Genomic DNA, 26,657 nt, shown 5'->3' with positions numbered 1-26,657 from the left:
CTTTCTAGCACAGAAAATGTCCTTCATTAACACGGAATTGTCTTATTTTCAAGCTAGGAGAATTCAGAATCACTGCATTTGTGCTGCCCAGTGCTGGTCACTGCAATGAGACAGGAGGCTGCAGCTCCCTCTTTTTCTGTGGTTCTTGTTGGTGGTGGTGGTTTTGGGCTTTTACCTTTATTTCAGTGGATTTATAGTACAAGTTTATCCTTTTTCTAATAGGGACATAATAGAGTCTATTTTAAAAGTATCCAGTGGCTACTCATACATCATGGAAAAGCTGGATGTTAAAGATGAAAGGCAAAGAGAGCTGCACAGAGAAGATGATCTTAATTTCTCATTTCTCTCTCTCTCTCTACTCACTCCCCAACACATAAACACTCCTCTGCTGGCCACCCCTGTGCTTTCACACAGAGCACTTAAAATAATCTTATTAAAGTTTATGCTTTTTAAATCTGTTTATTACACCACTCCAGATTTATTTCCTAATCCTCTTTTGTTATTTTGATTTTTGATTTTTTTTTTAACTGGGAAAGCTATCTGCTTTTTCCCTGCCAGCTTTTAATGAGTTCTTTAATCCTAAGAGCAGCAACAAGTGCTCCCACTTTCTGCAGTCCCCTTCTGAGGGGCCTTCCCAAAGTGCTTCCTCCTGATCCCTCTTTTCAAGTCTTGCTTACAGGATACTAAAAATTTAAATTAATAGGAGAGGCAGTGTTAAAGCCCAGCTTTTGTGCAGCATTGTCAGGCACCAGAGAGGTGTCTCACAGATACTCAAAATTACATCACCCTTGCAGTGCTGCCAGTCTAATGACTGCAGACAGCAGTGAATATTGCTCAAGTCATCTCAGAGACAAACCAAATGACATTAATGTCACTTTTTCTCTCTTTGCATGATGAGCATGCCTGGCTTAAAGGAGATGTGACCCTACTGCTCTGGCTTTCCTTGTCAAGTCAATAAATATGACTGGGAGCAAATGGGAGGAGTTTCTGTCTGCAGCAAAGTCCTGCCACACCAATGGCCAAAAATAATCAAGATATTATTCAGCCTTCCTTTCAGTTCCAAAGAGATTAGCAATACAAGAGGGGGAGACAGAGCTGTAATTAGTCAGGTCACTGAAAAGGAAAAATGCATAATGATTCCTGCAGATAAAGCAAGGGAAACATATTGATTGCATCTCAGAAGGGAAAGAGTAACTTTCTTCTGGATCTCAGACTAGAGAAAGTCCATTTTACTACTAAAATCCTGTAGCAGAACAGCTCCAAGCTTGTGACTTCACACAGTGAGAGTATTAATAAATGTATGTACTCATTTCTCAGTTTGGTGGACATCAATATATGTGTAAGCCAAAGAGTTACTGGAACAAACTTTAGCCTGCTGCTCACTGGGAAGCACAATCAATCTTAAAATTTACCTTAACATAGTAAACCCCCATGGTTTCTAAATTATTAAAACATGCCTGAAGCACTGGAGAGTTCTGCAGCTGCAAGTGAGTGATGCCAGTGAACCATCAGCTCTGAAACAGCACTGAGTGCACTCAGTGTAAGAGAAAGTACTTACAAACCTGCACCACACCTGACATTTCACTCACCTCTCTTTTACCCGTGCACTTGCTCAGCGAAGCCAAAATTTACAAGGGAGATATTTCAGAATCTGCTTCTCTGGAAGAGACATCTCAACCTCTTCTTTGGGGCTTAGTGTTTGAAACAGATAGAGGAGTGCTGCTTTCTGATGCAAATCCAAATTCCTCTGCGTGGAATGTGATTAGCCTGGGCCAGTCTCAGCGGGCAGAAACTCTTCAGCCTGAAATGTTCCAAAGCAGGTACAAATGGCTTCTGACAGGGAAGATCAGGATTCATTTGTTACACTGGGAAGGAAAGAGCAATTAATGATGGGATTCAAAATGTAAGACACATAGCCAGGGCAAGGATATGGAGAGGCTCTGGGAAAGATGAAGCCATGCCTGAACTTGGGGTGCAGCAGTGGCAGCATGCCTGCAATCCGGGGAGGGAGTGCTGTCACCATCTTATTTTCTGAAAAATCCTCTTTGCCCAGGATTCTTCTCCTGGGAAGCTGAGAAGCCACAGAGAAAAAAAAAAAAAAAAAACAAGAAAACAATATTGTCTCATTTGCTTCTCCTGTGTTTTGCTGCTTTAAAATGTGGTTGGAGATTGTTTATCCAACATGTGAATTGTTATGACTTAATGACCAATCCCTGTCAGGCTGTGTCAGGACTCAGGAAAGAGTCCCGAGTTTTCATTATCATTCTTAGTAACCTTCCGTCTGTATCCTGTCTCTATTCTTTAGTATAGTTTTAGTATAACATTCTTTAACAGAATATAATATCATAAAATAATAAATTAACCTTCTAAGGACACAGAATCAAATTCATCATTCCTTCCCTTTCTGGGGAGCCCAAAAACACCACAGAGCACAGAGTGCTTTGCACTCAGCAGCTTCACCAGCAGCTTCCTCTCCAGAGTGCTTCTGGCACAGGGCAGAACTGCAGCTGCAGGGTACATATCAACCTTCTCCTGGGCTTTGGGGGCACTGCAAGGGCAGCATTTTGCTCACCAGCCTGCTAGGCTGCTTCCAGCAGGAGCAGGATTCCTATAGCTGAGTTGGGAAGGCCCCGACGAAGGAGGAATGATGAGGAGGATCCCTCTTATCAGAAGGCTAATTAATTACTTTATTATACTATATTATTCTATACATCTAAAACTGCACCTGCCAAGCACTCAGCCCTGCACACAACATTCTGAAACTCGTGGTTGTCTCCCGACACACACACAAACACTGACAGGCCAAGGAAACAAAACTTTGGGTAAACAATCTCCACATTGCATTCCACTTTGGCACAAACACGGGCACAGCAGATGATAAGAGTTGTTTTTCCTTTCTCTGAGGTTCAGAGAATGTGAAACCCAGAAATATTCTTGGGAAGAACTGTGCCTTGCTTTGCTCTGTGAAGAGAAATGTGGCTACAGATTCCCAGAGGGGGCAGCAGGCAGCAGAGCTCTGCAGCTGGCCCGGCTCTTCCCACAGCTGGCCAGCACTCTGCATCCCTGGATCTCCCCAGGGGCTGCATTTGTCCCTGAGCCACGGGGGTCTGAGCCAGGAGATGTAAAGAACTAGCACAGTTATAAAGGCTTGAAGTGCCATGTGCTGGGACTCCAGGAAGGGGTGTGATCAATGCCACACTCGGGGTCACCATTTGTTGAGTTTGTGGGGGTCCCCAGGACGAGGTGAGAGATGAGAATCTGACTCCATGTTCTCAGAAGGCTGTTATGTTATTTTATGATATTATATCATATTAAAGAATACTAAATACTAAAGCTATACTATAGAAAGAGAAAGGATACAGACAGAAGGTTTAACAAGAATGAGTAATAAAAATTCATGACTCCTCAGAGCCTCCACACAGATGGCTGTGATTGGCCATTAAAGCTAAAACAATTCACATATTGGATAAACAATCTCCAGACCACATTCCAGAGGAGCAGACACAGGAGAAGCTGAGGCTTCTCAGCTTCCCAGGAGAAAATCCTGGGAAAAGAGGATTTTTCAGAAAATATGACAGTGACAATACCATCCCACAGTGTGTGCATGGGACTGACAGGACAGCCCCAGGTACAGCTTTGCCTGGGAATGGTGCTTTGTCCCACAAAACTGCTCCTCAGCCCTGCCAGGGCCTCAGCCTGGGGTGATCTGAGAACAAAGAAAAAATTTTAAATCCACTTCATTAGATAAACTTCATTCTTTACCTACATCCATTTATGATAGGTGGGGCTCTGCCAGGGCTCACAGGACAGAGAAAGGCTCTCTCATGCAGTTCCACCAAAATGACATCATGGAAACAGAAGAGCACAAGGGGGAGCAAATGCACACAGCCCACAGGCAAAAGAGCATTATTAAGGCTGTGAATCCCAACCCTGCAGAAGTTAGGAAATCCCAGGATTCAGCTTGTTTGTGTGATGAGAATTTGCCATTGCCATCTGCAAGTCTGTCGTCCAGAAGAGTCTTCATGACAGGAATATTTATTTTGTCCTACAGGATGCTTCCCACACCTAGAGAGGCTTATGAGAAGGAGGGAGAGGGACCATCTACCGGGATAGATAGTGACTATTGACAAGGGGGAGCAGTTTTAAAATGAGAGGGGTGAATTATATTACATGCTAAGAAGAAATTCTTTACTCAGAGCGTGGCCAGGCCCTGGCACAGGGTGCCCAGAGAAGCCTCATCCCTGGCAGTGCCCAAGGCCAGGTTGAATGGGGCTTGGAGTGGCCTGGGGCAGTGGGAGGTGTCCCTGTCCATGGCAAGGGGTAGAACTGGGTGAGCTTTAAGGTCCCTTCCAACTCAAACCAAAGATTCTGTGATTCTTCTCCCCCTCCAAACAGTCAGTGCTCCCTGAACAAGCAGCCAGTCCATATTTTCTCCTCCTCCTAGAGCCCCAGCATGCTGCTCTATGACTTATTTACTGCATGCTGCTTTGAAGACAGAATTATTCATTTTTTTCAAAGGATTTCCTCTGGCACTCACCATGAGAGGGCTTCTCAAAGATTAATGACATCTGTTAGCACAGTGTGCCTGGGAGGTGACAGGACGTGTCAGGAGGACACCTGTTTTGGCTGGGTGGCACTCAGCCCTCTAACAACCTCACCAGCTCCAGCCAGGACACCATCAGGTGTCTCTGTAAAGGGCTAGGAGTGTGACAGGGACACAAGAGCAGAGCCTTCAGCTGGGAGAATGCAGGAACAAGTGTCTGTACTTGGGGCAGGGGGCTGTGATAAAACAGCTGCTTTGTTTGAGACTTGCTCAGGTTTTGTGAAATGTTAACACTCAGCCAAAAGAAAGCAGAGCATGAACCCTGCAGTGAGCTGGGAAGCTTCCAGCTTGCTTTGCAAGCAGGTGGATAAGTTGTGACAGAACACTGTCACCTCATTCTCAACATGTGCACACTGAAACACACTGAGATAAGGACAGAAAGCAGCCAGTGGTGTAGTGTGCCTGACTGGGAGCCTGGGCCTTGATTTGGAAGAACACCTGCTGCTCCATAAACATTATAATATTTAAATTGTGATGTCTAAATAACATATTTTCCAGTGTGAGGGTTTGGAGACACTGTCAATCAGGCCTTGGGTTCCAGGCAGGCATCAGGTGATCATAGACAGTGACAAGGGATCCTCTCTCAGATTTCTCACCTCACATCTCTGGCAAAGACTGGAAACCCACTCCAAGGGAAGCATCCAGTGGTGCTGAAAATGAACCAGTCCCCCAGCAGGAAATCAGTGCTAGAAATCAGCCCCAAAGGAGGCAAGGCTCTGCAGGTACCAGGATCTGGAATGTGACACTGGCTATTGTCACCCAGTTTGGCCTACAACAGATTAACTGCTAACCCTGAATTACCTTTCCTTTCAATTAAGACAAAATACTGGATGAAGACTTTTCCTTCCCCTGTCCTGTCAATGAAAACCTTTCCTAATAATTAATTAAAAAAAAAAAATCTGATCTCACTGCCATCATTTTCCACAGGACAGGGATAAATACCTTAGTTTGCTTCAACTGTTATTTAAAACAGAATTTTAGCATTTTTTCATAACATAATCAAATCAACTAAGCTATACAGGCCAGTAGTACCACAGCAACCTTCAACATCCCAGATGGGTGGAAGATCCCATTCCCTTGTTGAGACACAAACCACAAAATCCCCTCCCTATTCTCTGGGAACCTGCTGAAATCACAGACTTGTTACAAAGGCCCCTTTTCAAACAAATAAAGGGATTGTTCAGCCTGGAAAAAAGAACTTTCAGGGTGACCTAATTGTGCCCTTCCAATACCTGAAGGGGCTGCCAAGAAAAATGGAGAGAGACTCTTTACAAGGGATGGAGGGACAGGACACAGGGAATGGATTCCCACTGCCAGGGGGCAGAGAGGGATGGGACATTGGGAAGGAATTGTTCCCTGGCAGGGTGGGCAGGCCCTGGCACAGGGTGCCCAGAGCAGCTGGGGCTGCCCCTGGATCCCTGGCAGTGCCCAAGGCCAGGTTGGACAGGGCTTGGAGCAGCCTGGGACAGTGGAAGGTGTCCCTGCCATGGCAGAGGTGGCACTGGATGGGCTTTGAGTCCCTTCCAACCCAAACCTTTCTGGGATTCCATGAATATTTCAGACACTGCTGCAGAACCAAAGCTTCCCATCCTGGACAGAGCATTTTGACAGCCAATAATCCACTGCTTTTGGGATCTCCCAGGTCCTAGCACAGCAGAGAGAGAGAATACCTGGGTAACAGAGCCAGTCCCAGCACACGTTCACACTGCTCTCCGCTGAAATGTGAGAAACAGCTACTGAGTCTGAGGAGAGCATAACTGATTAAAAGGTCTCATATGTTGTATAGAAAGGAGCAGATTTTTTGATAAGAGTGCACTCATGTCAGTGCTGCAATACCTGCCTTTCTCTACTTGGACAAAAGCTGATATAACCAATTTTCTCACACAGAGAAAACCAAACACAGTTCATGGGTGAGTGACCACTACTTAATTGACATTACTTTTTTTATGTACAGGATAATCTCTCAACATGAATTTCATTGCAGGCCATAATGGAAAGGGAATAAAGGAAATAATTTAGAGTATTAGAGGAGCTTCTTCCTTTTTTAAAAATCTTATTTTCACTTTGAGGTTAGTTGAATTTGCTTGTATTTTTTCTAAATTCAGGGACCAGAGCACTTACATTATCTCTGTGGCTTATAGTAAGTACCTATATTATCTCTAGTCCTCATAATCTGGCAGGTTGCTGACTGGCAGATGTGTAGGTATAGTGCAGTATGCATACAGATTTATATATTTATATACCTGCTGAGTAACAAATCTTGCATGGGACAAGAGATGAAGAATAGTCCCTCAGGGAAAAATCTGAAACTCTGGGAGGAAAACAAACTACAACAAAAATAAAATTTCATAATTTTAAAGAGTTTGCAAAAGCAGCTGAAGAAATTATTTGCATAATAATCCTCAAGTGACTGTAGGATATATAGGAACAAAATAAAGCCATCAAGGCAGGTATAACAAGACATCAGTGTTAAATTGTCTTGTTAAACAAAATCCTGTCCTGAAAGCCCTCAGTTTCATTGACAAAAACACAAAAAATCAAAGCCCACCCAGCTGTAATAATAATCTGAAAGGACCTGGAGGAGCCAGAGCCAGACATGCTGGGTGAGCAGATGCCTTGAAAAATTAACCCCAGGAAATAGGTAAGAGAGGGCAAAAGGCAGTGGGCAGTGGGATTCAGAGGAACTCACCTGAACACCCCCTAAAAGCATTGCAGGCAAGGAGGGCCCTGTTAATGAAGCTTTTTAATGACCATTTTTTAAAAACTACACTGTTTTTCTTCTCTCTGTGTGAAGGTCATTTTGAGCAGTGTCATTTGCAAACAGCTCTTGCAGGTGCATTTTGCTTTTCTTCCCCATCTCCTCATCCCGTGTAGAGCAGTGTAACAGTTGGGTGACTCACTAAGTGGAAATGGATGAGGAGAGTGATCTTTTCTCCTCCAAAATGCAAAGCTGGAGGAGACATTAAGGGCATTGAAGTGAGGAGTGATGTTGCAGACTGGCCCTCAGCTGGGAGTTCCTAAAAAGTGCTTACATTTACTTAGCCACTAAACAATCAGGTTGAAATTGAAGCAAACAGCACCCTCTACACCCCCAAATCCCCAAATATTGGATGGAACAGGGGAAAAAAAGTTTATATTCTCAGGGAAACCCTTTCTGCTGCTTTTGTGGGAAAATTGGAAGGGAGTATTACAATGAAAGCAGGCCTTTTGTTTTGTATTTCAAACAAGAGATTGTTGTCTATGCAGGGAACAGATTTCCAGGATGCTTCACTCAAAAGCAAGTTATTAATCAAAAACCCTTTTCTTCCTGTAGGAGGACAAGAGAAACAAAAGGTGGATTCTTTTAGGGCTCACAGACATCTGGAGAAGGATGGATTTGGGGTGCACACAGTGCTAAAAGTACCTGAGGCAGGTGTGTGTGCAGAGATTCCTTCTCCAACACAAGGCCCTGCAGGTGAGACACAGGTGATTTTCCTGGGCATAGGGCTTTGGATATAACCAAATTTCCAGGTGATTTTCCTGGTCTTTGGGTATCTTTCCAAAGGGAGCCACAGCAGGAAGGGCATGCCTTTTTCTGCCTGAAATGGTGGCATGAGCTGAACCTGAGGCTCATGGGGTTCCTGGGAGCTTGGGGTGGTGATGCAGCAACAAGAGAGTTCTGACCTGGGTTACTGCTTCAGAGTTAAGGGAAAAAGCAAGGTTTGGAGCAGAATATTTTCAAAATTAAAATGGATGAAGAGCAATTCTCAGTTTTTCTGCTGGGCACCACCTTCCTGGAAGCGTCCAAGGCCAGGCTGGGCAGGGCTTGGAGCAACCTGGGATAGTGGAAGGTTCCACCCTGCCCATGGCTTGGGTGGAATGGGATGAGCTTCCTGATCCCTTCCAACTCACACCATTCTATTATCAATATTAATTTTTTTTCTCTCTTGGAAGAGAGTGTTTGTATCTGTGTACTCCTGAACAATCTCTCAGGAAGAAGAATTCAGCTGAAGAGCTAAAATAGCCTTTTCAGACACATTAATTCCCTTTTTTGAGAGGGCCTGCAGGACAAGAGCACTCTAGAAGAAACTTCTATTTACGAGTTCTAATGGCTCTACATGCAATGATTTCTTTCATGAGACATCTCAACCACTTCTAATGTATTCTTCCATTTTCAAATAGGAAGCAAATGTAGGGGAAAATGCTGCAAAGCAGCTGAGGAGATAGCTCTCCCTGTGATGGAGTCATTTTGTATTCCATTAGATTGTGCTGCTCAGCTGAGCTTTTAAGGTGGAAGATAAACAGATGAGGAAAGGCTTCTTATTAATTAAAGGCATGCCCTGCCAATTGTAAGGGTGATCAAATATTGGTTCAGCCTCACCACTGGTGCTCCCTTTTTACCAGGTGTGAGGGTATCTGCTAAAGATGACAGGAGTGCCCAGCAAAGCTGAGTCTATGTGCAAAGCTCCTTTCAGATCAGGTCTGTGCAGGCTGACAAGACAAAGGCTTAGGAGAAAAACAGTCCAACAAGTGCAAAGGGGCCGTGGTACTGAACCTGAAAACCAAACCTGTTCATTGCTTGGGTAGTGAAACCAGGCCCTTTGTAAGCACTTTGCTTATTTATTGTAAGTGCTGCAGCTCAGCTAATGATTTTTGGTTTAGTTGGAGTTCAGATTCTCACTTTCATCAGCATTATCTTGCCAAACACATTCCCAAGCTTACTTTAATTTAGGATTTGACACCAGCGATTGCCTTTTTTTTTCCCCTCAAAGGATGAACTAGTTTACCATAAAATGGAATATTAGGCAATTTATTGTGCTAATGACTTGCAGAAAAAAAGCCAAATTACACTGATGGTGGATTATATTGAAGAATAAAAAATCCCCCCTCATTCCAACTCTCAGTGAGACATAGCTGAGCTGTGGTTAGCTAGGAATTCCTGGGAACAGCATCCACACTGCAGACAGCCATGCTTCAGCAGGAGCCACATTCCCAGTGGAACAACACTGATATCCCCCACATCTGGGATTGTGTCTCGTTACCCCTCAGTTTCAGCTCAGCTAAAAAGGCTGCTGTTACCATGGCATATGGCAATTCCTACCTGATTAGCTTACAGTCCATCCTCTGATTCCAAGCAAGCTGAAAGAGAAGTCAAGATTCAAGAGAATTCAGGTTTGCATCAGTTTTTTTGCAGAGAGAGAGTCAAGTAGAAGAATCTGTCATCAGTGCTCATCAGTGAGAGAGGAGCTCAGCCAGGAAACAGGAAACCTCAGGAAGCAGCTCTGCACAGCTCCCAGAACTGGCACTCAGTAACTTCAACAAAGGCAAGACTGAACAAAAGATTCAGATGAGACTATCAAAAATCTTCTTTTGAGTTGGATCAATAACAAGATTCAATCAGACACTGGAAAAGCTGTTCTGTGACAAGGGCAGGAGACAAAGTAATCAGTCCTAAGGGAGGAAGAAAATAAAGGAATCAGTGTAATGGAGGAAAAAGAGGCTGAAGAGTAACCCAGCCCCGATGCCATCAAAATCTGAGCAGCCAGAATCAGAGGGAACAGCTCAAACAGAGAGACTCTGCCAGGTTCAACAGCACTTAGAAAGCCAGCAGTGTCAGAAGGCTTCAGTGGGATGAGCTTGGACCCCCCCCCAATTACCAGATGAAAAGCACTCCTGTTTAGCAGACAATTAGTGGGATTTTTACCAAGAGGAATGAAAGCACCTGCCACCTCAGGATCTGGTCAGTCGAGACTTCACCACACACATTTTCATGGATTTCTCCTCCAGTGACTGCAACTGTTACCTCAGACCTCAGGGTTAAGGGCTCCAGCAAAAACATCATGGAACTGATTTTAAAGTGTTTGAATACCACTGCCTTTGGGTTCATGCCATCTGCACTGCTGAAACCAAGCGTTCGTTTATTTAATTTCTATTTCTTTTCCTGTTTGAGAAAAAATTATTGGTCAAAGCCTGCTTCTTCCCCCAGCAGTCCTTGCACACACTCAGACCTAATCCCCATGACAGGGGGAGGCAATGCCATCCCACAAAAGGCAGGAACAGTGGTCAGGAACTGGGTTAGTGACAGAGGGCTGTGTCAGCAGTGACACTTCAGCACTGTTGTAACAACATTGAAAGAGCAGTGTCTGAAAGAGTCTGTTGTGAGAATGAGCATTTTCAGTGTGTTCTGTAGCAGGAAATATTGTATCTGCTATAAAAAACCCAGCTTCTCTAAATGATTAAACTCTTGAGCTTCTCTTTAGCAATTAACAAGCTTTGAACATTGTTTACAGTGTTGGTTGTATGGCATCATTGCTTTTATCCTCCAGAGTAGCAACAAAGATTCCACATGAATTAAATCCCATTTTCTTCTCCCCTACATCACTGTTAAAGTATGGCATGGGAAAAAAATTCCTTCTAGTAATAATTACCTAGGATGTAAAGTTCAGCTGGTTTGTAGGAAAAAATGGCTGTTTATTTCCTGGTTATCATTAGTGGAAAAGCTGAAAATACCCAGATGAGTGACTGCAGCACTACAGTGAGTAGGGTTTGGGGAAAGCTGTTCCAAAACTGTCTCTGAGTGAAAATAAAGCCTGCTCTGCTTGGGGTGGGTTCATTTTCCAACACAGCATGAGAGTTAAGAGGGATGACTTCCTTAGAAGCATCCAAGGCCAGGCTGGATGGGGTCCTGATCAACCTGGTCTACTGGAGGTTGTGCCTGCCCATGGCAGGGGGTTGGAACCAGGCAATCCTTTCCAACCTAAACCATTCCATGATTCCATGGGGATTTTTTTGGCTGCCTGAACAGGAGCACAGCCCTTTTGGCACCAACATAGCAGCACTCACATGAAGGAACCTGTCCAGCTTCCACCTGTGCTCTTTGATCACAGGTGAGATGTTCATACCTGGAGGTGTTGCCATCCTGGACAATCACACCCACAGATATATTTTCCAGTCTAGACAGGGCCTCTGTTTTGACAAATCTCATTTTCTGCTTTATGGCAAAACAGGGCAATTCCTGATTTCCTTAAATCCTACTCCATCCCTTTATTTCAATACATGAATTAGTTACTTGTGAAACAATGAGTAATTTTATTTCTCATGGGTGAATGCTTATCACTCACATAGAAAAACAGGCTGGAACATATACTGCAAGGAACAAAGCCAAATGTTTCAAAAATTCAATCAAAACCTACAAAAAACACTAAGAAGGAGGTGTGACTAAGACAACAGACAGAGAGATTCAAGCCCTCAGCTTCCTGCTCTCAATGCCTGATGACACCAAGCGTGTCATTTGTCATGCTGTGTCTGGGTCCCCATCTCTAAAATGAACACAACAGCCACTAAGGCACCTCAAGTTTATGTGGGGAGGTTATTTTGGAACCTGCTTCCTTTTCCACTGGTTTCCATGGAAAATTATCATCTTCCTCTGCTAACAGTGCTCGTTTTGGTGAGACAAACAAGCTCGGGGAAAACCAAGAAAATGGAAATAACTGATTTTTTTTTTTTTCCATGCACAAGAAGCAGAGGGTGTGGGGTATGGGGGAAAAAGGCAGCAGCAAATCCAGCAGGTGAGTGCAGGGAAAAGCACTTTTGGTGCAGCCATCCATCCCTGCTTGGCAGATGAGGGGTGAGAACCCTCTCACAGCTCCCTGCTCTTCTGCATTCCCACCCTGTCTGGCAGTGGCTTTCCTCACCCCAGAGGAGCTGCTGGCAGCCTGGAGCTCCCACAGCTCCCCTGCACGACACATTCCCAACCTCCTTGCACACCTGAGAGGTGCCAGTGGGACTTTCCTGGTTTTGACAGTCACTGTTTGGGTCAGTCCTTCCCCAGAAAGAGGCACCTGAGGGTTCACATGCGTAGGAATTTCTCCTCTCCATGAGCAGAGCCTTCTTTCAGCCACCCACAGATTAAACATTCAGCCAAAAATTCAGAGTTACTCACTGCTGAATGGGAAGGGCAGCTCAACTCACCTGCCACAGAGAGAACAACTTCAATGTGGGATGAGCAGTCCTTTGGAAAATCTTCCTTCCCCTGGCTGGAGGGTAATTTAAAGCTGTGTTTAATGCAGGTGATGTGGAATGGGGAAGGATTTTGTTGGCCCTGTATCTATTACCCTTTTTGGATCAGAGGTACAGCATATTTTGCCTTTAAACTGAAAGAAGGAAAGTTTGGAACTGGACATTAAGAAGGAATTGTTCCCTGGGAGCAGGGGTGAGGCCCTGGCACAGGGTGCCCAGAGCAGCTGTGGCTGCCCCTGGATCCCTGCAAGTGTCCAAGGCCAGGCTGGATGGCACAACAGGGAAAAGATTCTTCTTTTAAATGTACAAAACTGGGTAGTTAAAACCCACCAAATTTGGATGGCACATCATGGCAGCCACACAGTGCTGCTGGAACCAGGGGCCTTGAGTTTTGGTGGAAAGGCACTAAAGCACATTTAACTCACACACAAGGAAGGAGCAGAAAGACAATTCCTACTCTGAATACAGCACCTGCTAAGGAAGCAAGGACCCGAGAGCAGCTGGATTTAGCACAGCTGTTGGCCATCTAAACAATCTAGTCAAACAGCACATTCATGGAGACCTTGGGAGGTGTATCTGTGTCCTGTCTGTCCATCTGTATTTCCTCTCAGATCTTGCTTCATTTTCATTTCAAAGGATTTAGGAAATTTATGAGCACCTGTCAACAGCTTGATAGCAGTAGATCCACAGTGGAATATCCTAACTGGAGCTAAACCCAATAATGTGCCACACTGCTCATCTAGTGTGGCAAGTATGTGCCATGACAACACTGATTAATTCTTGTTTTAATAATATATATTTTAAAATGTCTGTAATAGATATTAGAAATGTTTCAGATAGAAATTCTGAGAGCAACATGCAGAGCAAGCAATCATTTAGGAGGCAAAGGACCTCCAAGACAGCCAAACATCCAAGCATTTAGCCTGCAGTTTAGATCACAAACCCAGCTACTGATGGTTTGGATTCTCTGAGCTTTTCCTCTGTCACTGCTGGTTGCCAACAGGAGACAAGGGGACATTCCAAAGTGTCCCCTTTGGTAGCCCTGGTGTGTGGGGCATGGATTGCCACCTGTCAGGACACTGCCACAACCCCACAGCACGAGTCCCTCTCTGGCATTTAACTCCAGCAGGAGCCACCTGAATCCATCTGCTCTGAAAGAGAGATGACATTTCCATGGAACCAAATAAACCCAGCAATGGCAGATGGTGTGTGTGTGTGCAGGGAGGGAGGCGGAGAAAGGAGAGCGTGGGTTAAAAAAAGGACCTGCCCCAAATACAGCCTGAACTGCAATGAAATGGGAAAGGGAAGGGGAAGAACACTTTGACAAAGGCATGGGGAGAGCACCAGGTGCAATCACTTTGATTAGGGTGCAGCTCTGTGCATCCAGAAAGCAAAAAGGGAATCAAAGAGCCAGATGAAATGGAGGGCCCAGGGATTATGCACTTGGTGGCTCACATCCCTGAGAGCAAATGTGCTTGGCTGGTGCTCTCCCAAAAATCTCCAGCAGCAAAGTCTTCAGCAGGACATGTCACAGCTGGTCAGCCCACAGGCAGCAGTGACCAGATGAGGAGGAAGCTGACCTCAGACTCGTGGCCTCCTCTGCTTCTGTTCAAACACCCACCCACTGTCTGTCCTCATGTCCAGGCTACACCCCAAACCACTGACAGAGAGCCCAGTGGTTATGTTGAGGTTTTTTGGAGTGTGTTACATAAGCACAGTGAATCCATCAGTGTCTTGGAGATCACCATAGAAACAGGCTGCCAGCTCGGTGCAGGAGGAAGAATCCCTGATGTCAGCCTGGAGAAGATGCTGATGTGCCTGGCCCAACAGACAGAGCTCCCTCCTTTCCAGCACCTTGACTCCTGGGGCCCATTCCCTCTCCTCTTTTGGCCACAGGAGTCCAGGGAGTGTTTCCCCTCCCTCTGTTTCACAGGAGTGACACAGAAGACACCAAACCATTTTCTACCAAAGCAAATGAGACATCGAGGCTCTATTCCAAATAAAAGACAAAACAATAGTAATAGCTACCTGGATATTTCTGTATGAAAAAGCTCTGCTCTAACTCTCTGAAGGACACCCAGAGCATGTGAATGTGCAGTGGTTGTTGTCATCACCCCATTTTTGGTGCTGCCTCATTCCTCTTTCAATGATCTGGGCCATGAGAATACAGAGAAATCACACAAGCTACAAGGCCTGAGGCCAGAACTGCTCTGCTGGAGGGGATAAATGGGGTAAAGAAAGACTTAGTGTTATTTGATGGGACATGCACTCACCAGGCTCCTCCTACAGCTCCTCCATTTCTCTGATTTTGGGGTGGAACTAGGGAATTTTCCATGGGCTTTGTTCCTTTCTGAAGTATCTTCAGAAAGGAGATCTTATCTTAGAGAAGTGCCCACTTCTCAGTGGACCTCACATCATGTGAAGTAGGAATTACATGTGTTTCCACATAGTTCTTCAAATTAATGTGCAACAAATGGATTGATTGAATTAATAATTCATAAATGCTAATTGTACTTGAATGGAAAAGTGTTCAACCATTACCCCGTTCATTGACCTGAAAATATATCCCTCAGTTTAAAGTGTTTCTCTAAATTTTGGTCTGATGACAGCAAATCTTTTAATCACTCTCTTGTAATTTTGTGACTTCAATTTAAAACCATTACAATCCTATAAAAAGAATTGACATTTAGTCAAACAAAATGATGAATTTCTTCGCACCGCTGTAAGCACTCAGATGCTCACTTTATCTAAAGCTTAAAAAGTTAGCCAAAGCTTGCCCTGAACTGAATTAATTTTAAATATGCATTAACTCAGTAATTATGGCTCAGTAAAATTTAAACTCCAAGGAAATACAGAAATATTTTAATGGGTGGTACTGAAAACTAAACTGCTTCATTTTGTTTCATGCTATTTTCCATGTTTCCATGTGCAGCCACAAGATCAGTTGAATTCTATTTCCCATTGCTCTCTTGAAATGTTTATTCTCTGTATGTTCAGTTTTGTAGTCCCAAATTTAAGGACAATTTAAGATAGTTATTAATCCACAATTTTATCTAGAATAAAAGTCCACAGAATCCTTTGGCTTTTTTCCCCCACATCCTTCTGTTACATCCTATGATAATTTCTCCTGCCTGTTAGGAAAAACTTCTCCAGAGGTTTGTCCAGCACTGGAACAGGCTGCAGTGGAGGAGCCCCTATCCCTGGGGGGATTTTAGAGACTTGTACAGGTGGCACTTGGGTACCTGGTTCAGAGGGGGCCTTGGCAGTGCAGGAGGAGCTGCATTTGTCCTTCCCAACCTCATGGACTCTGTAATTCCCTGCTTATTGGGAATATTCCCCAATTATTCCCACTCAATGCTATCATGCAAATACAGAAGTATCATTTATTTACACATTTTGCTATGTTTGATTTCTTTTAGTGAATTAAAGTTGCTCAGGGCAGCATGCAGAGACCTAGGGGTCAAACAGCAAGTTTTTGTCTAAATGTTTCCTTCTGCCATGGCTTTAGTGGGAGAAATTAAGAGAAATCACAATGGGAGGAGACGACTTTCAGTATTTGTATGACAATTTATTACTGCAAAACAAGAACTCTAATTCTGGTTTAATTAAGCTGTACAGTGCCCAGTTTTCCCCAGCACAAACACTCCTCTTTTCTCTTGATTACCCATCAGTGTCAGAGGTGGCTCAGTGGAATATTTTACTCTGTTAGCACCTGGGATTTTGGGCAGAGAGGCTGGGTTCACCTCTGAGTTTGGGATTACTGTTGATGTGTGATCCAGAGTCAGTGTGAAGTTTGCTAGTGAATTCACTGCTCTTTATTCCCAGCTGCTATGGAAATAGGAAGCAAGGTGAAGTAGGGAAAAATCATCTCCCCATATGAACGGAAAGAAATGTTCCTCAGGAAGGTACAAAAGCCAATCTGCTCCAACTAGGAAAGCAGGAACAGTGAAGTCCAACTAGCACATAAATCCTACAGGACCAAAAGTCTATCCTCCATAAAAACCTTCAGAAAAATGATTTTTGCTTTTTGCCCTTAGATATTTGTAATGTTAAACAAAATAAAGCAGCCCCATGAATATGACACTGTCTCAGTCATTGTTTGCTCACAGCTCAAGGAATACCTGCATTTTTGACAAGACAAAACACTTGGAACCACATCACTCATGTGGAGCTTCTCTGAGAAACAAACTCCTTTTTGGGGGATGGAGATGTAGAAAAAGTGACAACAAGATAAAAGTGGGGAGCTGTTGTAATAATTCAGTGGTAACAACAATTTGTGGAGTTTTTTCCCTTCTTTCTGTGGAGGAAACTGATTTGCTGATACTTGTGGCAAGCACCTTATCTTCAATTCACTCTACTCCATCCTGCATCCAGCTATGTTCAATTTGATCCCCTCTATACAGACACGACTGTGCCTATCATTGCTGGGCACAAAAAACCCCACCAGCCTTAGCCAAAAACCAGGAGCCCCACTCAGCTGTAAATCCCCAGCTCTCACCCTGACTGGCTTCCAGCTTCACAGGCTGGCTGTGTGTGCTCTAATGAAATACTCCTTCCATTTCACTTTCTTTGCCTGCCATCAATTACACCGAATTATGACAGATTCCTGGAATCCAGGCTGTTTTTTTTTTCTTTGTTTCTTCCCATTTAAGAAAGATCTTGCAAAGGAGTGCTCCAAAAACATAGCATTAGCCTCACTGTCCTCTGCATCTTTGCAGAATTATTTCTGGTTTTTTCTTTAGTGTGGAATAATTCACGTTCCAAACAAAGGCTCATGACTGTCACTGACAATAAAATCTTAACTTTCTCTGCATTGCTTTCCATTCCCTAATGAGTTGAAGATGTAATTTTTGCTTTTTCCTACCGTTGATGTGATCTGGAGAGATTTTCACTTTGCTGGTTTACCAGCGACAACGAGAATTTCTTTTTCTCAGAGGAAGGGGAAAGTTTAAAGCTCAGCAGCATGAGAGGTTTGTAGTGTTGTTGCAAGCACACATTACCTTCAAATTTATGCAAGCTGAATCTCGTATGCCAAGTCTTCAAAATTAATCTAGACTCTCTCACCATCCCCTGTGGTTTGCATAAACTGAAAGGTTTATGGGCCAAACTGCTGAAAAATGCCTCTGGATTTGCTTTCAGCGCTGGCACATGCAAAAAGGGATGAGCAGACACCAATGCTTTTGTTTCAAAGTCACTGTGCCCACTTGGCTTTGTGTGTGAGAGCTGTGAGGAGCCGTGGAGCGTCACCCTGGCAGGGCTGAGCCTCCCTCAAACCTGGCAGCACTCTCCAAACAGAAATGTCCCACCAAGCTCAGGAAGGGACAATGACATTGAAACAACTTGTCCCGTGCCAGCAGCAGTTGTCACAGATTCTGTCTAAGGAACTCCTTCTGGAAAGCTGTTGTTCTCTCAGTGGTAGTGGATATGTCCCTGCCACTCAAGGTGTGATCACAACACCACAGCCCCCAACCTTCAACTGATTTATGGATTCACAGAATCTTTAGGGCTGGAAAACTCCTCTAAGATCCTACACTCCAACCATCAACTGAGTACCACTGTCATGTTCACCATTAAAAATGTCCCCACATGCCACATCCACACATATTTTGAGTACTTCCAGGGATGGGGACTCTCACCTGGCCACTCATTTGCTGAGAAAATATTTCCTGATATCCACCCTGAGCCTCCCCTGGCCCAGCCTGAGGCCCTTTCCCCTTGTCCTGTCCCTGTTCCCTGGCAGCACAGCCCGACCCCCCCTGGCTGTCCCCTCTTGGCAGGGAGTTGTGCAGAGCCACAAGGTCCCCCCTGAGCCTCCTCTGCTCCAGGCTGAGCCCCTTCCCCAGCTCCCTCAGCCCCTCCTGGGGCTCCCAGCCCCTTCCCCAGCTCCCTTCCCTGCCCTGGACACGCTCCAGCCCCTCCAGGGCTCTCTGGCCAGCAGGGCCCAGAACTGGACACAGCCCTCGGGGTCCCTCAGCAGGGCCAGCCCAGGGGACAAGCCCTGCCCTGGCCTGTGGCCCCCCCATGGCTGGCACAGCCCAGGGACCATTGGCCTCGTGCCCCCTGGGCAGCCCTGGGCTCCTGTCCAGAGTCAGCAGTTCAGTGTCCCTGTCCCTGTCCCTGCTAGAACCTATTTTAACAACCTGTCATTTGGGACCCAAGAGGATGACCCCAGACTGTTCAATGGTCCCCAGAGACAGAACAAGGAGCAATGTCCATAAACTAAAAGCAAAAAGTTCCACTTCAATATCAGGAAAAAGTTCCTTATGTTGAGGGTGGCAGAGCCCCACAACAGCTGCCCAGGCAGGTCCTGGAGTGTCCCCTCTGTGGAGACAACCCAAACCCTCCAGGACACATTCCTGTGCCACCTGCTCCAGGTGACCCTGCCTTGGCAGGGGGGTTGAACTGGATGATCCCCAGAGGTCCCTTCCAACCCCAGCTGTTCTGTGATTCTGTAACCTCTCCACAGCCCCTGGGCAAATCAAAGTAAAATAAAAGTGAAATAAAACTTACAGACCACTCCCAGAGGATGGCATGGGCAGGAATGAGGAAGGGTTGAACTCCTCCTGCCCAGCACAGTTCTCCAGTTCTGCAGAACCACAGCACAGGCAGAGAGGGCTCTTGGCCCTGTGCTGTAAGAACAGTGAAATCTCCAACATGTACCTTGCAGTGTTACAGACACTGAGCTGAAACTTTTTAAATAATAATTATTGTTACCTTGGAACCACCAGGGGAGAGCCAGGGTAGAATTCAGTGCAGCATGGACATGGACAGTTTGCTCCAGAGGCTTCTTCCCCCACACAGCACAGAGCTAAACCAGCTCCTGATTTGGGAACCAGCCCCTCATCCATTGTCATCTGCTACACTCAGCATCTGCACAGAAACCCTTATTTAAAAATTTAAAAAGACTGCTATTTCATAAGACCTCTTTAAAAAACTATCAATTTTCTGTGATCAAGAAACAGTCCAAATAATTCCTTCAGAAATTCTTTTAAGAGTGAAACTAGAATTTGACAATGACTCAAATGGATGTATTTTGACATTTATAAAAGTGATCAGCATTTATCTCTTGATACACAATAGAGATACAAGCATTCTTCAAAACAAAGGTTTGTCTTTTTTTATACAGGAAAGTTGCAGCCCTCTTTTAAATTGGAGTGTTACCATTTCTAGATTAGAAGAATAAAACCATTTCGGAGACTCAAAACACCAAAATCAAGCAGCTTTGAGAGTCATAGATGAAGAATCAGGGTGAATATTATTTTGTGCAATACCTTCATCAAAGAATGTAAATTACAGTGCTCCCTTTCCCTGATTAAGCCCAGCTTTAGCCTCCTGAAGCTTCTTGAGAAAATGCTCCCAGTCTGGTCCAACTCCTCCAGCAAGTGAGAACCACAAGATACAAGGGCAGATCAAGGGCAGCAGAGAGCTCTATCTTTTCCCAAGTTATTCAGGCAGAAAAGGTAATTTTCTGTCCAAAGAAGCCTGCAATGCATTGTTTACAGGCAGATATAACACCTGAATACAAGACAGTCATGGGTATGGTTTTCTGTCACACATTATGGCTTTCTGACTCCTTTTCTTCCACTGCCTTCTGCTCATACTGCTTGCAGTTCACACCAGAAAACTGGGGTGCTGCTCTTGGCTTGACTGGCCTTTTACTCTCAGTGTGCCCAAATTTCTGTCCACTTTGGGTTCTGAAGTTGGGCACAGAAGGGATGGCAGGGGGTGAGCCAGGCCAGCTGTGCTGCTCAGCTGCCCCTGCAGGGCTGTTCCCTGTTCTATGGGCCCTGTCCCTGTTTCCTGTCCCTGTCCCCTGAGCCCTGTCCCTGTTCCCTGTTCCCTGAGCCCTATTCCTGTCCCCTATCCTCTGTCTCCTGTCCCCTGAACACTATTCCTGTTCCTTGTCCCTGTCCCCAGCCTTGGCCCCTCTCACTGCCACACTTCTCTTCCCCTGTGTATCTGCTCTCACCTCCTCTCCCTCTGATGATGCAGATAATGTCTTAAATAAATCCAGCATTGAATTTGTAACTGGAATAGTGTAAGAATAACACTCTGCAGGGTAGGATTTGTGTAGGGGCTTTATGCAAATATCTCTAAGTGTTTAAGCCTTCCAAACACTCACAAATTTTAGGTTCCTGTTTTTTCACCTAATGAATATTCTCTGCTGGACTATTTAGAGATCACCTACAAGCATTTTTGTTTACAGAGGAAGTTAATTAATACTGATAATACACCAGGGCATTCTTTTATCTGCTGCAAGCACATTCAAGAATCTGCTGGGATTGAAAACCAAGGCAAAGCAGCCAAGGTTCATGAACATTCCAGATGAACCTCCAGCAAATTTTCAATGAACTTGGGCTGATAGAATATTCCCCCTTAAGTGATGTGAAAGCAGGTACTTTGGATCCCTTCAAACTACTGCCATGTGAATGAATAATTTTTAAAGTTCATCTGTAGTTAAGAATTCTAGGTTAGCATAAAAAAAACCCCACATTAAAAAGAGCAGATTAGCCAGTCCTCCCCAAGCCTTGATTTTTTTTTTCCATTCCATGAATTTTAATATCAGCAATAAAATTTAGAAAGGCCAGATGAACGTGGAAGCTCCATAGGACTAATGACATCTGGGTGATGAAGAAAGCCCTGTTCCAAAGGCCCTCTCTAAGGCTGTGCAGCAAGGATTTAAACATTGGCTTTCTGCTGCCAGACAAGTGTCCCATGTCCCTGGCCAGGGTTTATCTGGAGAAGGACTCTCCATTTGTCCTGTTAAAGTGCTCCAAGGTGAAGCACAGGGATGCACAGGAGTGCTAATGAGTGCACTGTGTGACAGCCTGGTACCTTGATTAGAGCCCCATTGCAGTGACTAATCTTTAACAGGATGGTTACAGCAATTGGTAAACAAAGAAAGAAATAATGCTACTGGGGGAATTCACAGGGACTATTTATAGCTCAGCCTGATATATTTAACTAAATCAGAGCAAATGGAATCGATCCCTGATTCATTCAGGGCTCTATTCCACACAGCAAACACAAAACCAGGCACCAGGAACTCGTTAATGGGGATTTTCTAAGGCTCTTTGTCTCTTGCTCAGCAGCTGTTTGTAGAGTGAGGGCAATGCTCACCATACATACACTCAGACACGTGACATCCATTGGGATGCCTATCATGGGGTTGGAAATGCACTTCTGCACTTCTCCTGTGTCTCTGAACACCCAGACAGCAGAGCCATGAAGTGCAGAAAAACCTCAGTGTGAGCTCCCTTGACCTGACAGGCCAGCAGCACCTCTCCCAGCTCCAACCCAGACAATCTCTTGGGCTCCTCTGACACAACCTACCAGAGGTAACACTTCTCTTGGCTTCTCAGTCCAAGAGAGGTGAGAAGAGACCTCCAGAACTGTCCAAGGAAACATCCTCTTTATAGAGGCACAGGCAAAGAGCCCATGGGAGTAATGCTGGCTCTAAAAGCTCCCTTCATATGCAAAGAAAAAAAAGGAAATTTCCATAATGCTGCAGGCCATAGCCTGTCTCCAGTTCTGGGAAACTCACTTTGAAGTATATGGATTATAGGCAGCCATCCAAGCCACATATATAAATATCCCATGTAAGTCTGGGCTGCAAGACCTAATATTCTTTAAGAATAATAAAGCTCAACAGTTTTTTAGCTGAGTATAGAGGGAAAAAAAACCAAGTCAAATGAGGTGCTGATACTGAAAATGCCAGAAATACCCTCCTTTCTTTGATTAGAACACAAAATGGCATCTAAAAGACAACACAGTTGTCATTTGCTGAGGATGTGTAAAACATTTTCTAGGGTTTTGTCCATTGTGAATAAAACTTCAGCTGCTTCTGTTTTTGACTGCCCCAAAATCTGCAGGTAGGGCAGCAGCAGGAGCAGTTAGTGGTGTTTGCTGTCATTGAAACCTCTCCTGAGAGCCCTTCATAAATTGGAAAGTGAGCCAAGGGATCTCACAGTACATACAGCAAAGCCCTTTCAGAAATGCATGAATGACTGAATGCATGCAGGGGTGAGTGAATGACTTGTTGTGCTAAACAAAGTACTTGAGCACTGAAGGCTTGCCCTGAAAGCAATCCCTACACAAACATTTATTTCCCTGCTACAGCTCACCCTGGTCTCCAAAGGAGGCAAGCAGTGCTGGAAACTGAAACCACTCTTTACAGACTTTCTTTTCTTTTCCTTTTTTGACTGATTGTGAATGAGCATCTTCCTAATGAATCCCATACTGATTTTTGGGATGGTGATGCACTGGCTATCCCACTATCACTGGCTATAAGCAGAGTCCTGCTTGTCTAAATTTTCTGATTTCAGAGCATTAAGATGACAAATCTTTGGTGTGATGTCTGAGCCATGCAGGGAATCAGGAAGCCTTCCTTCACAGCATCTCTATTTATCTACACAGAAACCATGTGGCTTCAGACTGTGCTGGTGTTCCACTACCAAAAGCCCCAATTTCAGCTCAGCACACCAATGCTCTGTGGACTCCAAGCCAAATATCCCCAATCCTGTCTGTGCCCCTTACCCTGCAGCCTCCTCACTCGTGTGATGAGAGCCAAAGAGGTGAAACACTTTACCCACTCACAGCTCAAACCCAGCAACAAAATCTGCCAAATCCCCCAGGAGTATCTGAAACTTGTCTAAAAAGCAGGACGTTTTGCATCCTTGGCCTAGTCACCACTGTTAGCATTTTGTTTCTGTGAAATAAGGATGTTTGAGTTGCTCTGAAACCCACAGCAGGGTAGCCCAGAAGCCACGGAGGGCCTGGAGGCTCTGGGAGGGCACAGCAGCACAAAAAGCTGATTTTCCTGCCATTAGCCCCTGAAAGCAGTTATCTTTCCCAGAGAAACAATAGGAAATTTCTTGTGTTTAATACTCAAACTGTGAATGAAATGTTAATAATGAATGCCAGCCTACTTTTAATTTCTATCAGTGCAAGCATATGCTGCAGTCTGCTCCATTTCCAGTGGGAAGGAGACCGTGGGCACTGCAGTCTTTTGTTATTAAAGCATTACAGTAGCAGTGTGAGGCTGTGCAGATGTAAATCTGTCACCATTTTCTCTAGGATAATATTTACAGTATTTCAGAGTGCATGTGTGTCAGCAGCATTTTGTACCCACTTGGCAGCTTGTCTGAACATCTGCTTTCATGGCTGGTGCTCCCCAAGGCCTGGATCTCCCCACTCTGGTCTGGTATGAACAATAACACTCTTGGAGGGAAGGATCTGTCACATTTCCTGTTCAGCACACCAGAAATTTCCACAGTGTTTGTTCTTTAGGACAGACATCCCACTGCAACTCGAGTGTAGGAGAGCTTTGGGGCAAGCCAAGAGGGCCAAGATCTTTAGTTAAAGATGATCATCACTGTTTTAAAAACCATTTTAAGACATATCAAAGAAGGATCTTAAAAAAGTGGTTCATGATGGAAAGGGAGAGGAAGAAAGAGAAATCATCATGTCCCAAAGAGATGGAGGAAATGGCTCAGCTACATCATGCACTGGCTTTCCTCTGCTGCCTCTCTTTTCTGAAATCCCATGGAGGTGAAAACACTGCACAGCCACTAAAAGAACAGAGAAGTTGATACAGGAAAAAAAAAAAAAGGTAAACAGAGAAGAAGAAAACTTTCACAGATAAAGCAACACAGAAAAATGATTAAAACAGCCCACAGCTTTTAGAAACACTAAGAAATTTTAATATACCATCAAAACACTGGCAAAATATATCTCAAAGAGCATGAAAGAGAAAAAAGAACAATACATTTGGCAGTATCATAAAAAAGTGAAACAAAATGTTCACTCTAACAGCCACATTTATCCTTTCACAAAATAGAGGCAAAAGGGCACAGTCACATGGAGTTTGGAAGAAGCTATTTCCCTGTACACATAATGCAGCTGAAAATTAGTGTCCCTGCATCTGAAAGGGATGGAACCTTGGAGTTGAAAAGCCACTTGACCTCCTTCCCTGCTCTGAAACCTGGCTGGCCTCAATCAAAAGGACTCCTGGGGGATGTTGTCTCTCCTCTTGCTAAAAATTCTGCTGGAAACTTTTCTTCTCAGTGAGTAGTGAAGACCTCCCCAATTACTTTGCAAGCTCCAGTGTGACATCCCTCGTTGCCACTCAGATTCTTCCCCATGTCCAACCTGCATCCCATTTGGTGTGTTTGAAACCCTAGAGCAGGAATCTGATGTGCTGTGGGCACTGAGAACGGGGTGACAGCACTTACAGTGAGCTGTTACCTCCTTGGTGGATGAAATGGCTTTTGTCAGCCTGCTCCTGATGAAACCATCCCTTCTTCCAAACTTTCTCCTGGTTCTCCTCTGGTTTTTCCCCACTGTCCCATTTTTGCTGCCCTCTCAACCCCTGGAGCAGCAGTGGGAGTTGTGTCCCACGTGGTGCTGCCTGAGCTGTCCTGGCTGAGCACCCCTCAGTCCTGTCTCTCCTGGGAAAAGCTGGCTCTGCTGCTTTAGGGTCCCCTACACCCAAACCCTCCTCTGTGCTTCTGTAGCTTCTTGGGTTTCCCCTGGCCTGGCTCTGAGCAGGTGATTGCTCCCACCCAGGGGTAAGAGCCTAACTTCACCCTGAATCCTGCTCTCATTTAAGGCCAGATGGCTTTCCAAACTTGCCACCTTCCTTTTAGTCCTGCATTTTCTGCTAAAATCAAGATTTTTAATCTTCTATCCCCTTTAAACCAGTATCATCTGCAACTGTGCACCTCGTTAGTTATTTCAGCATTCAAGGAAATGTCCCAAGACCAGGCCTTGAAGGAATCAGGATTATGGAGAGGCCTTGCATTTTAGAAGAGAGCCACAGACAGCTGCATCCAGCTTATAATAATTTATCTATTCTCCTTATGGGAATGCCAAAAGCAATGCTGCCAAAAGCTTCCTTTCTGCTGGAACCTAAGCTTAGAACTCTTTGCTTTCCCTCTAAGAAGACTTTTGGCATTAGCACTGAAGAAATCTGATTGCTGTGATTTAAACTGAATTTAATTCAGACACAACCATGCTGCCTCTTATTGACCACCTGTCAGAGGTTAATTATCTTGGAGCTGCTCAAAAATAGTTTATTTAGGCCAGTAATTTCTCTCCTGCTCAGCCATTCCCTCCTGTTTTGTCAATCACTCGACTAGCAATGTTTACTGGCTCCCCCTCAGCCTAGTGAAGATTTCAAATACACTTCCTGCTGGATCTGGGATTGCTTCACCCCTTGAAGAGCTCCTCTGTGATTAAAGCCATTGGGTCCAATTAATTTGAGATCATTCAACAGCTGCATGTTTTCTCCCCCAGTGACAGTGGGCAGGGGGCCCCTTTTGCAGGAGGGCCTGTAGGTGTTTGTCTCTCTGTGAAGCAAAGATCTCCATGCAAAGAAGGAAAGACAGTCCTGCCTTTCTCTTTTCCCCCATGGAACCCTCCAGATCACAGCCCCCAAAGAACCCAGCCCAGCAGACAGCAGGAAAATCAGCATCAGCTTTAAACACCCCTCCACTGTGATCAGAGGGCTCCATGTGCTCCAGCCAAGGCATCACTGAGGATTTGTTCCAGCTGGAACCAAATCAGTTTCTGTATTTGCCTTCAAAACAGGCCTGTTTACACAGCAACATTCAGCTGAGATACCAGAACTGGGGATGGAAGAAAACCTGTCCAGCAGATGCTTTGAGAAATGCAAATAATCAAATAAATGATGCCTTCCAAAAAAAATCTTATGGCCAGAAAACCCCAAAATATTAAAAAAAAAAAAAAAAAAAAAAAAAAAAGAAGGAAGGAAGAAGGAGGGAAGAAGAAGGAAGCAGCAGCAGAGCCTGTGCAGGCACCTGCAGAAACACCTCCCTGACCCTGCACCCATCAGTGAATGATGCTGGATAACAGGAGAGGGAACAAACACCCTGATTAACCTCTCCAAGCTTTAACTAAGCTGCAGACCTGGTGTGAGCCCATCCTTCCCTGCCCCCAGCAGTCTGTGTGCTGCTGCAGGGCTTTCCCAGCTGGCAGGGGGGCATGGAGGGTGCAGCCCTCAGTGCTGGGAGCTGCAGGGCAGACCCAGCTGCAG

At 44.8% G+C, this 26,657-nt stretch overlaps 1 long non-coding RNA gene across 50 annotated transcripts in view; it reads right to left on the bottom strand.

The window, feature by feature from the left end:
• The window catches only part of LOC132329728 (uncharacterized), a 397,002-nt gene that overhangs the window by 57,755 nt on the left and 312,590 nt on the right, over nucleotides 1-26,657 (bottom strand). For 44 of the 50 annotated variants that reach the window (XR_009487141.1, XR_009487139.1, XR_009487143.1 and 41 more), the window contains one exon: nucleotides 1,590-1,865. This is a non-coding gene — a long non-coding RNA (uncharacterized LOC132329728). Of the gene's footprint in view, nucleotides 1-1,589; nucleotides 1,866-19,315; nucleotides 19,472-26,657 lie in introns of all 50 variants that reach the window. The other 6 variants (XR_009487171.1, XR_009487174.1, XR_009487138.1 and 3 more) reach the window with 4 other exon arrangements.

The sequence above is a fragment of the Haemorhous mexicanus genome, chromosome 7 (genome assembly GCF_027477595.1).
Source record: "Haemorhous mexicanus isolate bHaeMex1 chromosome 7, bHaeMex1.pri, whole genome shotgun sequence".
NCBI classification, from domain to species: domain Eukaryota; kingdom Metazoa; phylum Chordata; class Aves; order Passeriformes; family Fringillidae; genus Haemorhous; species Haemorhous mexicanus.
This window is presented reverse-complemented; position numbering and strand designations above follow the sequence as displayed.